At 48.0% G+C, this 12,440-nt stretch overlaps 1 protein-coding gene across 4 annotated transcripts in view; it reads left to right on the top strand.

Moving 5' to 3' along the window:
* TRIM44 (tripartite motif containing 44) overlaps positions 1-12,440 on the top strand; it is a 312,918-nt gene that overhangs the window by 287,471 nt on the left and 13,007 nt on the right. The window lies entirely within an intron of this gene.

A 12,440-nucleotide genomic window follows, 5' to 3' on the forward strand; every position in this document is an offset into this window, starting at 1 on the left:
AACATTGGCTCAATCCAAAAACAAGTGAAAACAAGTAAAAAAATTTATAAAATACATAAAGGCCTTGTAGTTCTTGAGAAAATCAATTTTGAAGAAATGTGAAGAAAAAAATAAGATGAACCCCATCGGTTCGGTGCTACAGCGCAGTGGCGAGGCGCTCTGCGCATTGTGGGGACGCTCATTCACGGACGAGAGCGTGGTCGAGAACTTCCAGTGTGTATGCGGAACTCTGCATATATTAAAGTGTACCGCAGCAAAATATTATCTTACTGAGTTCAAAAACCACTTTTTCTTTTAATTTTTTTTTAAACCACTGTTCTCAAAAACTACAAGGTCTTTTTGTAAACAAAAAAACCTTTTTGACTTGTCCCCAGAGAATCAGGCTTTGGACACTTTAAAAAATACAAACACTGTTTCTGGCCACAAAAGTGATGGAAAAGATGTTTCAAGGGGTCTAACACCTGGAAGGGTTCAGTGACTACAAGAAGAAAAAAAAATTTCAAAAATCTTATAGTTTTTGAGAAAATGTATTTTAAGGCAGGTGGGGAGAGACAGCGGGAGCCGGCAGCTATGCATCCTGCACAAGACGCATTCTCAGCTATACTAACCGGTTCATCATGATCTGGGTCTTTTTAATGACTTGAATCGAATGAGCCGATTTATTCGATTTAATTCATTAAAAAGAACCGGCTCATTCATGAACCGGTTATTATAGCTGAGAATGCGTCCTGTGAGGACGCATAGCTGCCGGCTCCCGCTGTCTCTCCCCACCTGCCTTCACCTGTCACCCTCACCTAGCCTAGCACCTGGTGTACCCATGGGCGCACCAGGTGCCAGGCTAGGTGAGGGTGACAGGTAAGGAGGCGGGGAGGACAGCGGGAGCCTGGCGCTATGCGTCCTATGCGGGCGCATTCTCTGCTATACTAATTAGTATAGCTGGTGGAGGATCTTCAATCAACTTAATTGAAGATCGCAAGATGAGAGGATATTGGCGTGGGAGCTTTTTTTTTTAAAGGTACAGGTAAGTATTTCTGGTTAATTAAGAACATTAAAGGACTTTTTTTCGTCGTGTTTTTATTTCATTTAACCCTTTGTGGAAATGGGTAAGGGGTACTTTGTACCCCTATACTTATTTCTCCTGGGAGGGGGTTGGGCATCTGGTGTTCCCTTCGTAAAGGGGACTCCCAGATGCCACCATGAACCCCCCCAGGGAGTCATCGCCCCCACCTCCTCCTGGGGCACCGGAGGTGGGGAAGAGCCCCTTGTCCATGGATTGCACAAGGGCTAGGGAGGAGAGGGGAAGGCTTGGCCACCCCTCTCCCCAGGAGTCCCCCCATACCATGGACCATGCAGGCTGGTATAGCTCAGGGTGCGAAGCCCCACTCGGCCAGGGCTCCGCATTCTGGCTAACCCAGCCTGCATGGGGGACAAGGGGTTACAGAGAGCTCGGGGGGGGGGGACCCCCACATGATTTTTTGGGGGGGAAATTTCCCACACTCTGAACATAACAAAAAAATTAAATAAAAAAAATAAACATTTTTATTAAAAAAAAAAATTAAAACATTGTTTCCCACTATCTTTTTAACATATCCTGCAAATTTGGTGTTGCTAGGATGTAAGGGGCCTTTGCTATTAACTGCTAAAGTCAGCAGGAATTGTTTCCCTAAGAACTGTCATTTACACATTTAAATGTATAGTATTTTTCTTTGAAATTTTAAAATCGATTTTCTCAAAAAGTATAAGGTCTTTTTGACTTTTTTTCCTCTTATACCCACTGTCCCTACACATTTGGGGTTTATAGCATGTAAGGGGGCTTAACTATTAACCTCGGTGCCATTAAAAGGGAACTGCAGCCTAAACAAACATACTGTCATTAAGTTACATTAGTTATGTTAATTAGAATAGATAGGTAATATAATCTCTTACCCACACTGTTTTAAAAGAACAGGCAAATGTTTGTGATTCATGGGGGCTGCCATCTTTGTCATGGGGGCTGCCATCTTTTTGGTTGAAAGGAGGTGACAAGGAGCAGGAGACACAGTTCCAACTGTCCTGTGTCCTGATCACCCGCCCCAGCTGCACACGCTAGGCTTCAAATGTCAAATTCAAAATGTAAAAAAAAAAAAAATTGCACCAAAACAGCAGAACGAGAACAACAACATCAGAAATCCCATCATGCTTTGCACAGCATTAGGGGAAAAATGCCCGGGCAGTTTTCTTCTGTGCAGCTAAAAATGAGGCTTGTATAAGAGAAAAAAAGTTCTGATGCTGTGAAACAGTTAAAGAAACACCAAGCCTTTCCAGTGCTGCTGAGTCAATTTTTAGTCTGGAGGTTCACTTTAAAGTCTATGGGAAATATGCGAACACTAACTTTTTTGAAAAAAACTCTCATTTTGCGTCGAATGTGAACCACTGAGATTCACCTAAACAAGTTTGCCAGCGAACCGTTCGGGCTATCTCTAATTGTAAAGCTATAATGGATGTACAGTGGTGTGAAAAACTATTTGCCTCCTTCCTGATTTCTTATTCTTTTGCATGTTTGTCACACTTAAATGTTTCTGCTCATCAAAAACCGTTAACTATTAGTCAAAGATGACATAATTGAACACAAAATGCAGTTTTAAATGATGTTTTTTATTATTTAGTGAAGAAAAAAACCTCAATCTACATGGCCCTGTGTGAAAAAGTGATTGCCCCCCTTGTTAAAAAATAACTTAACTGTGGTTTATCACACCTGAGTTCAATTTCTGTAGTCACCCCCAGGCCTGATTACTGCCACACCTGTTTCAATCAAGAAATTACTTAAATAGGAGCTATCTGACACAGAGAAGTAGACCAAAAGCACCTCAAAAGCTAGACATCATGCCAAGATCCAAAGAAATTCAGGAACAAATGAGAACAAAAGTACTGTAATTGAGATCTATCAGTCTGGTAAAGGTTATAAAGCCATTTCTAAAGCTTTGGGACTCCAGCGAACCACAGTGAGAGCCATTATCCACAAATGGCAAAAACTTGGAACAGTGATGAACCTTCCCAGGAGTGGCTGGCCGACCAAAATTACCCCAAGAGCGTGGAGAAAACTCATCCGAGAGGCCACAAAAGACCCCAGGACAACATCTAAAGAACTGCAGGCCCCACTTGCCTCAATTAAGGTCAGTGTTCACAACTCCACCATAAGAAAGAGACTGGGCAAAAACGGCCTGCATGGCAGATATCCAAGGTGCAAACCACTTTTAAGCAAAAAGAACATTAAGGCTCGTCTCAATTTTGCTAAAAAAAACATCTCAATGATTGCCAAGACTTGTAAAATACCTTGTGGACCGACGAGACAAAAGTTGAACTTTTTGGAAGGTGCGTGTCCTGTTAAATCTGTCGTAGAAGTAAGACAGCATTTCAGCAAAAGAACATCATACCAACAGTAAAATATGGTGGTGGTAGTGTGATGGTCTGGGGTTATTTTGCTGCTTCAGGACCTGGAAGGCTTGCTGTGATAGATGGAACCATGAATTCTACTGTCTACAAAAAATCCTGAAGGAGAATGTCCGGCCATCTGTTCGTCAACTCAAGCTGAAGCGATCTTGGGTGCTGCAGAAGGACAATGACCCAAAACACACCAGCAAATCCACCTCTGAATGGCTGAAGAAAAACAAAATGAAGACTTTGGAGTGGCCTAGTCAAAGTCCTGACCTGAATCCTATTGAGATGTTGTGGCATGACCTTAAAAAGGCGGTTCATGTTAGAAAACCCTCAAATAAAGCTGAATTACAACAATTCTGCAAAGATGAGTGGGCCAAAATTCCTCCAGAGCGCTGTAAAAGACTCGTTGCAAGTTATCGCAAACACTTGATTGCAGTTATTGCTGCTAAGGGTGGCCCAACCAGTTATTAGGTTCAGGGGGCAATTTCTTTTTCACACAGGGCCATGTGGATTTGGAGTTTTTTTTCTCACTAAATAATAAAAACCATCATTTAAAACTGCATTTTGTGTTCAATTATGTTATCTTTAACTAATGGTTAACGGTTTTTGATGAGCAGAAACATTTAAGTGTGACAAACATGCAAAAGAATAAGAAATCAGGAAGGGGGCAAATAGTTTTTCACACCACTGTAAATGGAGAAATAGTGTGTTTTTCTGTTTGTTTTTTCCCCCTTCTTTTCCCTTTAAAATGCCCTGAAAATAAGGTAATTACTAAACAAAATTATCACACACCAAAAGCCTAATTTGTCTTGAAAAAAACAATACATACTTCAGATAATTTAGGTGTGATTAGTAGTAATAAAGTTATTGGCGAATGAACGGGAGCAGTGCTGATATGTGAAAATTCGTTTGGTCCTGAAGTGGTTAAGGTGGCCATACATCAGGTGACTACGCGGCTGATCGACTATCCGATGCGATTATTATAATCAAAATTGGATGAAAATCTGTGGCACCAAGTGCATGCCCGACCGACCATGTGACCAACTACGGTCTGAAATTGGTCGCATTAGTCAATCGGACATGCTGCAAGATGTCGGGCCGACTTGCTCGGGTGAGCGGTGGTAACAGCGAGCTATATCGGGACAAGCGATGAAACCCCCGGCGCTGTGTGTGAGTATGCTTGTAATGTTTATGTGCGGCAGTGTGCCTGTCCTGTGTCGCGGTGCCTGTCCGTCTTCAATTACCCACATACACGGTGACCAGGCATAGCACGCCGGCGCGTGACGTCACCTGCGCCACACCGGCCACATGTATGTGGATAATTGAGGTGAGGCGGAGAACGGACGGGCACCGCAAATCAGCACAGGTAATATATAAATGCACATGTCAGCGACGAGGCTGTGGACGCGGTCGATTCCGGATCAATTTCAGAATGAATGGGCAGCAGATCTCTCTCTAATCAGATTCAATAAAGGTGGCCATACACTGGTCGATTTGCCATCAGATCGACCAACAGATAGATCCCTCTTTGATCGAATCTGATCAGAGAGGGATTGTATGACTGCCTTTACTGCAAACAGATTGTGAATCGATGAAACCGATCACAATCTTTGGAGTTAACGACCCCCCCTGCATACATTACCTGCTCCGGCCGGCGCGACTCCCCCGGTCTCCGCTGTCTTCTTCGTGCTGGGCTCCGGGTTCCGGCTGGCTTAACAGAACTTCCTCTCCAGGGAAAGTTTAAACAGTAGAGGGCGCTCTACTGTTTAAACTTCCTGCCAGGACAGGAAGTTCAGTGAAGCTACAGCCCTGGAGCCCGGAGCGGAGAAGAAGACAGCGGAGACCGGGGGAGTCGCGCCGGCCGGAGCAGGTAATGTATTGCCGCTGTATTGCATGGGTCGTTGGGCATTCGAATGCCGCTATCGACGCACTCCCGACCCGCCGGCGATTGAGAAAAATCTTCCGCATGGACGCACCGACGGGAACGATTAATTTCGGATAGAAATCGATCGTTCTGTCAGCGTTTGCGCGACGATTTCACAGCAGATTCGATCACAGTGATCGAATCTGCTGTATATCGGTGGGAAAATCGTTCGGTGTATGGGCCCCTTAGAGAGATTTATATCTTATCTGCCCATCATCGCTAGATGTATGGCTACCTATCTAGCGATGTATGGGCAGATTCAACCAAGAGACAAATCTCTCTTATCGAATCTGATGAGAGAGATCTGTCAGCTGCCCATACATGGCAGGACTATTCCTGAGCAATTTCATGCTGAAATCGATCCTCAATCAGCCTTGTGCGCTGCCTCGACGCTGTGCCCTCCTAATAAAGAATGTGCCCTGTGTAAAGTATACCTTACCTGTCCGCGGGCTGCGCTTGTCCTCCGCTTCCTCCGGGATCTCTCCTCTGCATACACACACATTGTTTCCTAATAAGGGCGCACGTGTCTGTGACGTCATGCGCCCACCGTCACTAGGAAACCACGTGGTGCGAGCGTGTATGGAGAGGGGAATGCGCTCGGAGGGACAAGCGCAAGCCACGGACAGGTAATGTATACCTCGCACGGGGCACTGGGAGGACATTCTTCATTGGGGGACAGCGCCAGGGGTTTCGTTGCGTTCGTTGATTGTCGTGAAATTGTACGCCGTTCTCGCTGCGCACCCGATTGAGCAAGTCAGCCCTACATCTTGCAGCATGCGCAATCGATTTCGGGATGAAAATTGGGCGCATGGTCGGTCGGGCATGTACATAGCGGCACCGTCTGATTCAATTATAATAACCAAATCGGATGGTCAATCGGCCGCCAAGTCACCTGATGTATGGCCACCTTTAGTATAGTCTTTCTAATGAAATGTTCGGCGTAGCGAGCTAGATTCTTGTGATCTCTATGCTCAGTGGAATTTATCCTGGTATTGTTACAGCAGGAAAGCAAACAGTCAGGAGTGAATGGCTGTTTATTCAGACTTTGTGGCACCAATAGTGATAATAAAAGCTTTGAGGAGAGATTTCAGGTGGGAGGGGGGCTACATTGGGTTGTGTGTGGGGTGGTGGGGAAAACACCTTCATTTTACTATTACTTTACTTACTATTATGTATTTTATATAGTGACATGCTGACTTTTCTTTAAAGGATACCTGAGCTGACATGTGACATGATGAGATAGACATGGCTACCGTACATACTCGCGTATAAGCCTAATTTTTCAACACAAAAAAATGTGCTGTAAAGTTGCCCCCTCGGCTTATGTGCGAGTCAGTGGAGCAGAACAGATGGTGGAGCAGGTTTTGTTACTGGCGGAGAAGTGTAAGGATTGTGCACTAGTGATCCTACTCTTACCAGCTGGCTCCCTGCTGTGTCTGTGCCACACATCCCCCACAACATGGTGTGCAGAGTGCGCTGCTCAGGACTACCTGTGTCCCCTGTCTTGTGGAGCGGAGCGTGCCAGCAACGTGTCAGCAGTGCAATGATCTGGGGTTCTTCCGGTGTGGCAATCGCTGTGTCTCATATCAATGCCGCCATCTAGTGGCGTCTTGAGACACAGCTGTGTCTTCCTTGGGGCACATCTGGCTATGGGGAGAGGGGCTGACTTGTACTGGGGGCACATCTGGCTACTGTGGAGGAGGCTGTATTGGGGAGGGGGCTTATACGCGAGTCAATCACTTTTTCCTGGTCTCTGAGGGAAAAGTGGGTACCTCAGCTTATACACAGGTTGGCTTATATGCGAGTATATACTGTAATCCTTCTGGATATTTGTAAAACGAATCCCCTATCAGTCGCTTTTCTGCCACATGAAGGCGGGGAGTCATGCTAATTCTCAGCCGGAAGTCAGACCTGATCGACCCTGTATGATGCTGAAAGGACAACTGAAGTGAGAAGACAATGGAGGCTGCCATGTTTATTTCCTTTTAAGCAATACCAGTTGCCTGGCAGCCCTGCTGGTCTATTTGGCTGCAGTAGTGTCTGAATCACACCAGAAACAAGTATGCAGCTAATCTTGTCAGATCTGACAATAATGTCAGAAACACCTGATCTACTGCATGCTTGTTCAGGGGCTACGAATAAAAGTATTAGAGGCAGAGGATCAGCAGGGCAGCCAGGCAACTGGTATTGCTTATTAGGAAATAAATATGGCAGCCTCCATATACCTCTCTTCAGTTGTCATTTAATATCGGGCAACTTACTGTAACTTACTGTACTGCCCAAATTTTTGAGATAAGAAAGAGACTCTTCAAGACACGCCCCTGCCACACCTCTAACCACGCCCCCACCACACCCTTCATCATGCATATCACAAAGTATTCAGAACAAAAACATGTAGTTAATCATTCAGACCACACCGGTCCTCTTTGTCATCATTAGTTTTTCATTATTTTTACATTTGAAAATAGGAACTACGTCACTTTAATTGATGGGAATAAAGTTTAGAGTCAAACACATTTTTCAATAGAATATACCGGTATTTACATAGCTCTGTACATCAGTCCAGAAAGAACGGACAAATGAGGAAGAAGGAGGGGCAGAAGGACAGGGTTCCTAAAGAGGGACTGTCACTCCGAAATAGGGGACAGCTGGGAGCTATGCGTAATGCCTCTCTATGCTGGTCCTCCGGGTGGGGGAAGGGATGGGTTTATGTAACATTGGGCCCTGTGTATCCATGAATATGGGCCCCTTCTGTTCAAACACTAGGCTGAAATAAAGTTATCACCACCTCCTCAGTCCATGACTTGGGTGCCCCAGTAACGAGCCTGGGCCCAGGGAAGTCGCACAGCTTGCCCCTGTAGCAGCACCGGCCATGGCTAATGCTTCAGAGACGGTCACTCAAAGAAAGGAAATCTTCGGCAAACTGCGAATAGAGAGAAAATAACAATAATAGGGCGTTCCATACCAACCCGTAAAATGACGTACAAAGAAGATCCCGATATATGATAAATATCCAACTCTCCTCTGCAAAACACAGGCTGAGCTTTCCTGCAGATCTCACTATTGTGACCAAATATGCCAATTATCAATTGCCACACCCCTCCCCCCAAAAGCCTGATCCATAAATTACCAATTGATTCTGCACAGTGAAGGAGCAAACGTGTAGTGGTAACTGTAATGACGTGAGTGGTGGGAGGAGCAAAGGGAGACTGACAGTTGAAAAGCAATACATTCTGCAAGTACAACCGTACTCCCTGATCACTGTAGTACTAGCAGTAGCAGCAGCAGTAGTAGTAGTATTATGTATTTATACAGAGGTGACCACTTCTTCAGCATTTTAGAGAGTACATAGTAGGATTAGCTCACAAGCTAATCCTACCATAGTCCTAGTCTAAAGTCCTATCTATTATTATTATTATATTATTATTATTATTATTATTATGTATTTACTGTATATAGCACTGACATCTTCTGCAGCACATTACAGAGTACATAGTCATGTCACTGACTCTCCTCAGAGGAGCTCACACTCTAATCCTACCATAGTCATAGTGTAATGTCCTACCATATTATTATTATGTATTTATATAGTACTGACATCTTCTGCAGCACATTACAGAGTACATAGTCATGTCACTGACTCTCCTCAGAGGAGCTCACACTCTAATCCTACCATAGTCATAGTGTAATGTCCTACCATATTATTATTATGTATTTATATAGCACTGATATCTCCTGCAGCACATTACAGAGTACATAGTCATGTCACTGGCTGTCCTCAAAGGAGCTCACACTCTAATTCTACCATAATCCTAGTATAATGTTCCCCCTCCCCTTTGCCTTCATGAAATGGAATTAAATCCTGCAATTATCTTGTGCTTTAAATATATGTCCAAATAATGTAGAAGTGTTAGGAGGAAATAGTTGTGTTCATTAGTAGGGAAGTGTTGTGTTAGGGAGGGGAGTGCTGTGTTAGGGAGGGGAGTGCTGTGTTAGGGAGGGGCGTGTTGTGTTAGGAGGAGAGTGTGGTGTTAGCAGGGGAGTGTTGTGTTAGGGAGGAGTGTTGTGTTAGGGAGGAGTGTTGTGTTAGGGAGGAGTGTTGTGTTAGGGAGGAGTGTTGTGTTAGGGAGGAGTGTTGTGTTAGGGAGGAGTGTTGTGTTAGGGAGGAGTGTTGTGTTAGGGAGGAGTGTTGTGTTAGGGAGGAGTGTTGTGTTAGGGAGGAGTGTTGTGTTAGGGAGGAGTGTTGTGTTAGGGAGGAGTGTTGTGTTAGGGAGGAGTGTTGTGTTAGGGAGGAGTGTTGTGTTAGGGAGGAGTGTTGTGTTAGGGAGGAGTGTTGTGTTAGGGAGGGGAGTGTTGCCTTAGGGAGGGGAGTGTTGCCTTAGGGAGGGGTGTGTTGCGTTAGGGAGGGGCGTGTTGCGTTAGGGAGGGGAGTGTTGTGTTAGGGAGGGGAGTGTGGTGTTAGGGAGGGGAGTGTGGTGTTAGGGAGGGGAGTGTGGTGTTAGTAGGGGGAGTGTGGTGTTAGTAGGGGGAGTGTGGTGTTAGTAGGGGGAGTGTGGTGTTAGTAGGGGGAGTGTGGTGTTAGGGAGGGGAGTGTGGTGTTAGTAGGGGGAGTGTTGCGTTAGGGAGGGGAGTGTGGTGTTAGGGAGGGGAGTGTGGTGTTAGGGAGGGGAGTGTGGTGTTAGGGAGGAGTGTTGTGTTAGGGAGGAGTGTTGTGTTAGGGAGGAGTGTTGTGTTAGGGAGGAGTGTTGTGTTAGGGAGGAGTGTTGTGTTAGGGAGGAGTGTTGTGTTAGGGAGGAGTGTTGTGTTAGGGAGGGGAGTGTTGCCTTAGGGAGGGGAGTGTTGCCTTAGGGAGGGGTGTGTTGCGTTAGGGAGGGGCGTGTTGCGTTAGGGAGGGGAGTGTTGTGTTAGGGAGGGGAGTGTGGTGTTAGGGAGGGGAGTGTGGTGTTAGTAGGGGGAGTGTGGTGTTAGTAGGGGGAGTGTGGTGTTAGTAGGGGGAGTGTGGTGTTAGTAGGGGGAGTGTGGTGTTAGGGAGGGGAGTGTGGTGTTAGTAGGGGGAGTGTTGCGTTAGGGAGGGGAGTGTGGTGTTAGGGAGGGGAGTGTGGTGTTAGGGAGGGGAGTGTGGTGTTAGGGAGGGGAGTGTGGTGTTAGGGAGGGGAGTGTGGTGTTAGGGAGGGGAGTGTGGTGTTAGGGAGGGGAGTGTGGTGTTAGGGAGGGGAGTGTGGTGTTAGGGAGGGGAGTGTGGTGTTAGGGAGGGGTGTGTGGTGTTAGGGAGGGGTGTGTGGTGTTAGGGAGGGGTGTGTGGTGTTAGGGAGGGGAGTGTGGTGTTAGGGAGGGGAGTGTGGTGTTAGGGAGGGGAGTGTGGTGTTAGGGAGGGGAGTGTGGCGTTAGGGAGGGGAGTGTGGCGTTAGGGAGGGGAGTGTGGCGTCAGGGAGGGGAGTGTGGCGTCAGGGAGGGGAGTGTGGCGTCAGGGAGGGGAGTGTGGCGTTAGGGAGGGGTGTGTGGCGTTAGGGAGGGGTGTGTGGCGTTAGGGAGGGGTGTGTGGTGTTAGGGAGGGGAGTGTGGTGTTAGGGAGGGGAGTGTGGTGTTAGGGAGGGGTGTGTGGTGTTAGGGAGGGGAGTGTGGTGTTAGGGAGGGGAGTGTGGTGTTAGGGAGGGGAGTGTGGTGTTAGGGAGGGGAGTGTGGTGTTAGGGAGGGGAGTGTGGTGTTAGGGAGGGGAGTGTGGCGTTAGGGAGGGGAGTGTGGCGTCAGGGAGGGGAGTGTGGCGTCAGGGAGGGGAGTGTGGCGTCAGGGAGGGGAGTGTGGCGTCAGGGAGGGGGAGTGTGGCGTCAGGGAGGGGGAGTGTGGCGTCAGGGAGGGGGAGTGTGGCGTCAGGGAGGGGGAGTGTGGCGTCAGGGAGGGGGAGTGTGGCGTCAGGGAGGGGGAGTGTGGCGTCAGGGAGGGGGAGTGTGGCGTCAGGGAGGGGGAGTGTGGTGTTAGGGAGGGGAGTGTGGTGTTAGGGAGGGGAGTGTGGTGTTAGGGAGGGGAGTGTGGTGTTAGGGCGGGGAGGGTGGTGTTAGGGCGGGGAGTGTGGTGTTAGGGCGGGGAGTGTGGTGTTAGGGGGGGGGGGGAGTGTGGTGTTAGGGAGGGGAGTGTGGCGTTAGGGAGGGGAGTGTGGCGTTAGGGAGGGGAGTGTGGCGTTAGGGAGGGGAGTGTGGCGTCAGGGAGGGGGAGTGTGGCGTCAGGGAGGGGGAGTGTGGCGTTAGGGAGGGGGAGTGTGGCGTTAGGGAGGGGGAGTGTGGCGTTAGGGAGGGGGAGTGTGGCGTTAGGGAGGGGAGTGTGGCGTCAGGGAGGGGAGTGTGGCGTCAGGGAGGGGAGTGTGGCGTCAGGGAGGGGAGTGTGGCGTCAGGGAGGGGAGTGCGGCGTCAGGGAGGGGAGTGCGGCGTCAGGGAGGGGAGTGCGGCGTCAGGGAGGGGAGTGCGGCGTCAGGGAGGGGAGTGTGGCGTTAGTAGGGTGTGTGGTGCTAGGAGGGGGATGTGATGTTTGGAGGGATTGTTGTGAGCACAATCGGGAGAAGAGGGAGAGAGAGAGCTCTGTACGGATATCACATGCTGTGATTTTCAGCGGAGGAGATCTCGGCATGCAGAAACGCTGTGGAGGTTTTGGCCGTAAGCTGGAAACAGACATCCATTCCTATAAATAGCTGAGTGCTCGCTGTATGTAAAGCAGGCGGCATTGCTGTAATTTTATCTGCCACGTCAAGTGCTGGAGCGACATGAGGAAGGCACAGGTGACTGATCGCAGTAATGTGAAATCACTGAAGGGAATCTAACCTAATACTTGCGGTTACTGCAACGCTTGGCTCGCGGCACCGGAATTATTTTACCCTTCAAATGTGCCGATCATCCTCTGTATTATAAGAAGATTAATCTCGCTCATGGGATAGCTGTAGTTCTGTGAGTGCAGAATGTAGTCCTGGAAATAGGCCGCAGGACTGCACTATCTTCACAAGGCTTCTAAATGCTTCAGGCCTGGTCATGGACACGCCCCTTATGTACTTCTCAAGCTTCTCAAGGTGTGATGATGTCATCAAATCACCACACCCTCTACTGAAGGGAGCACT

The sequence above is a fragment of the Hyperolius riggenbachi genome, chromosome 11 (assembly GCF_040937935.1).
Source record: "Hyperolius riggenbachi isolate aHypRig1 chromosome 11, aHypRig1.pri, whole genome shotgun sequence".
In the NCBI taxonomy this organism is placed as follows: Eukaryota; Metazoa; Chordata; class Amphibia; order Anura; family Hyperoliidae; genus Hyperolius; species Hyperolius riggenbachi.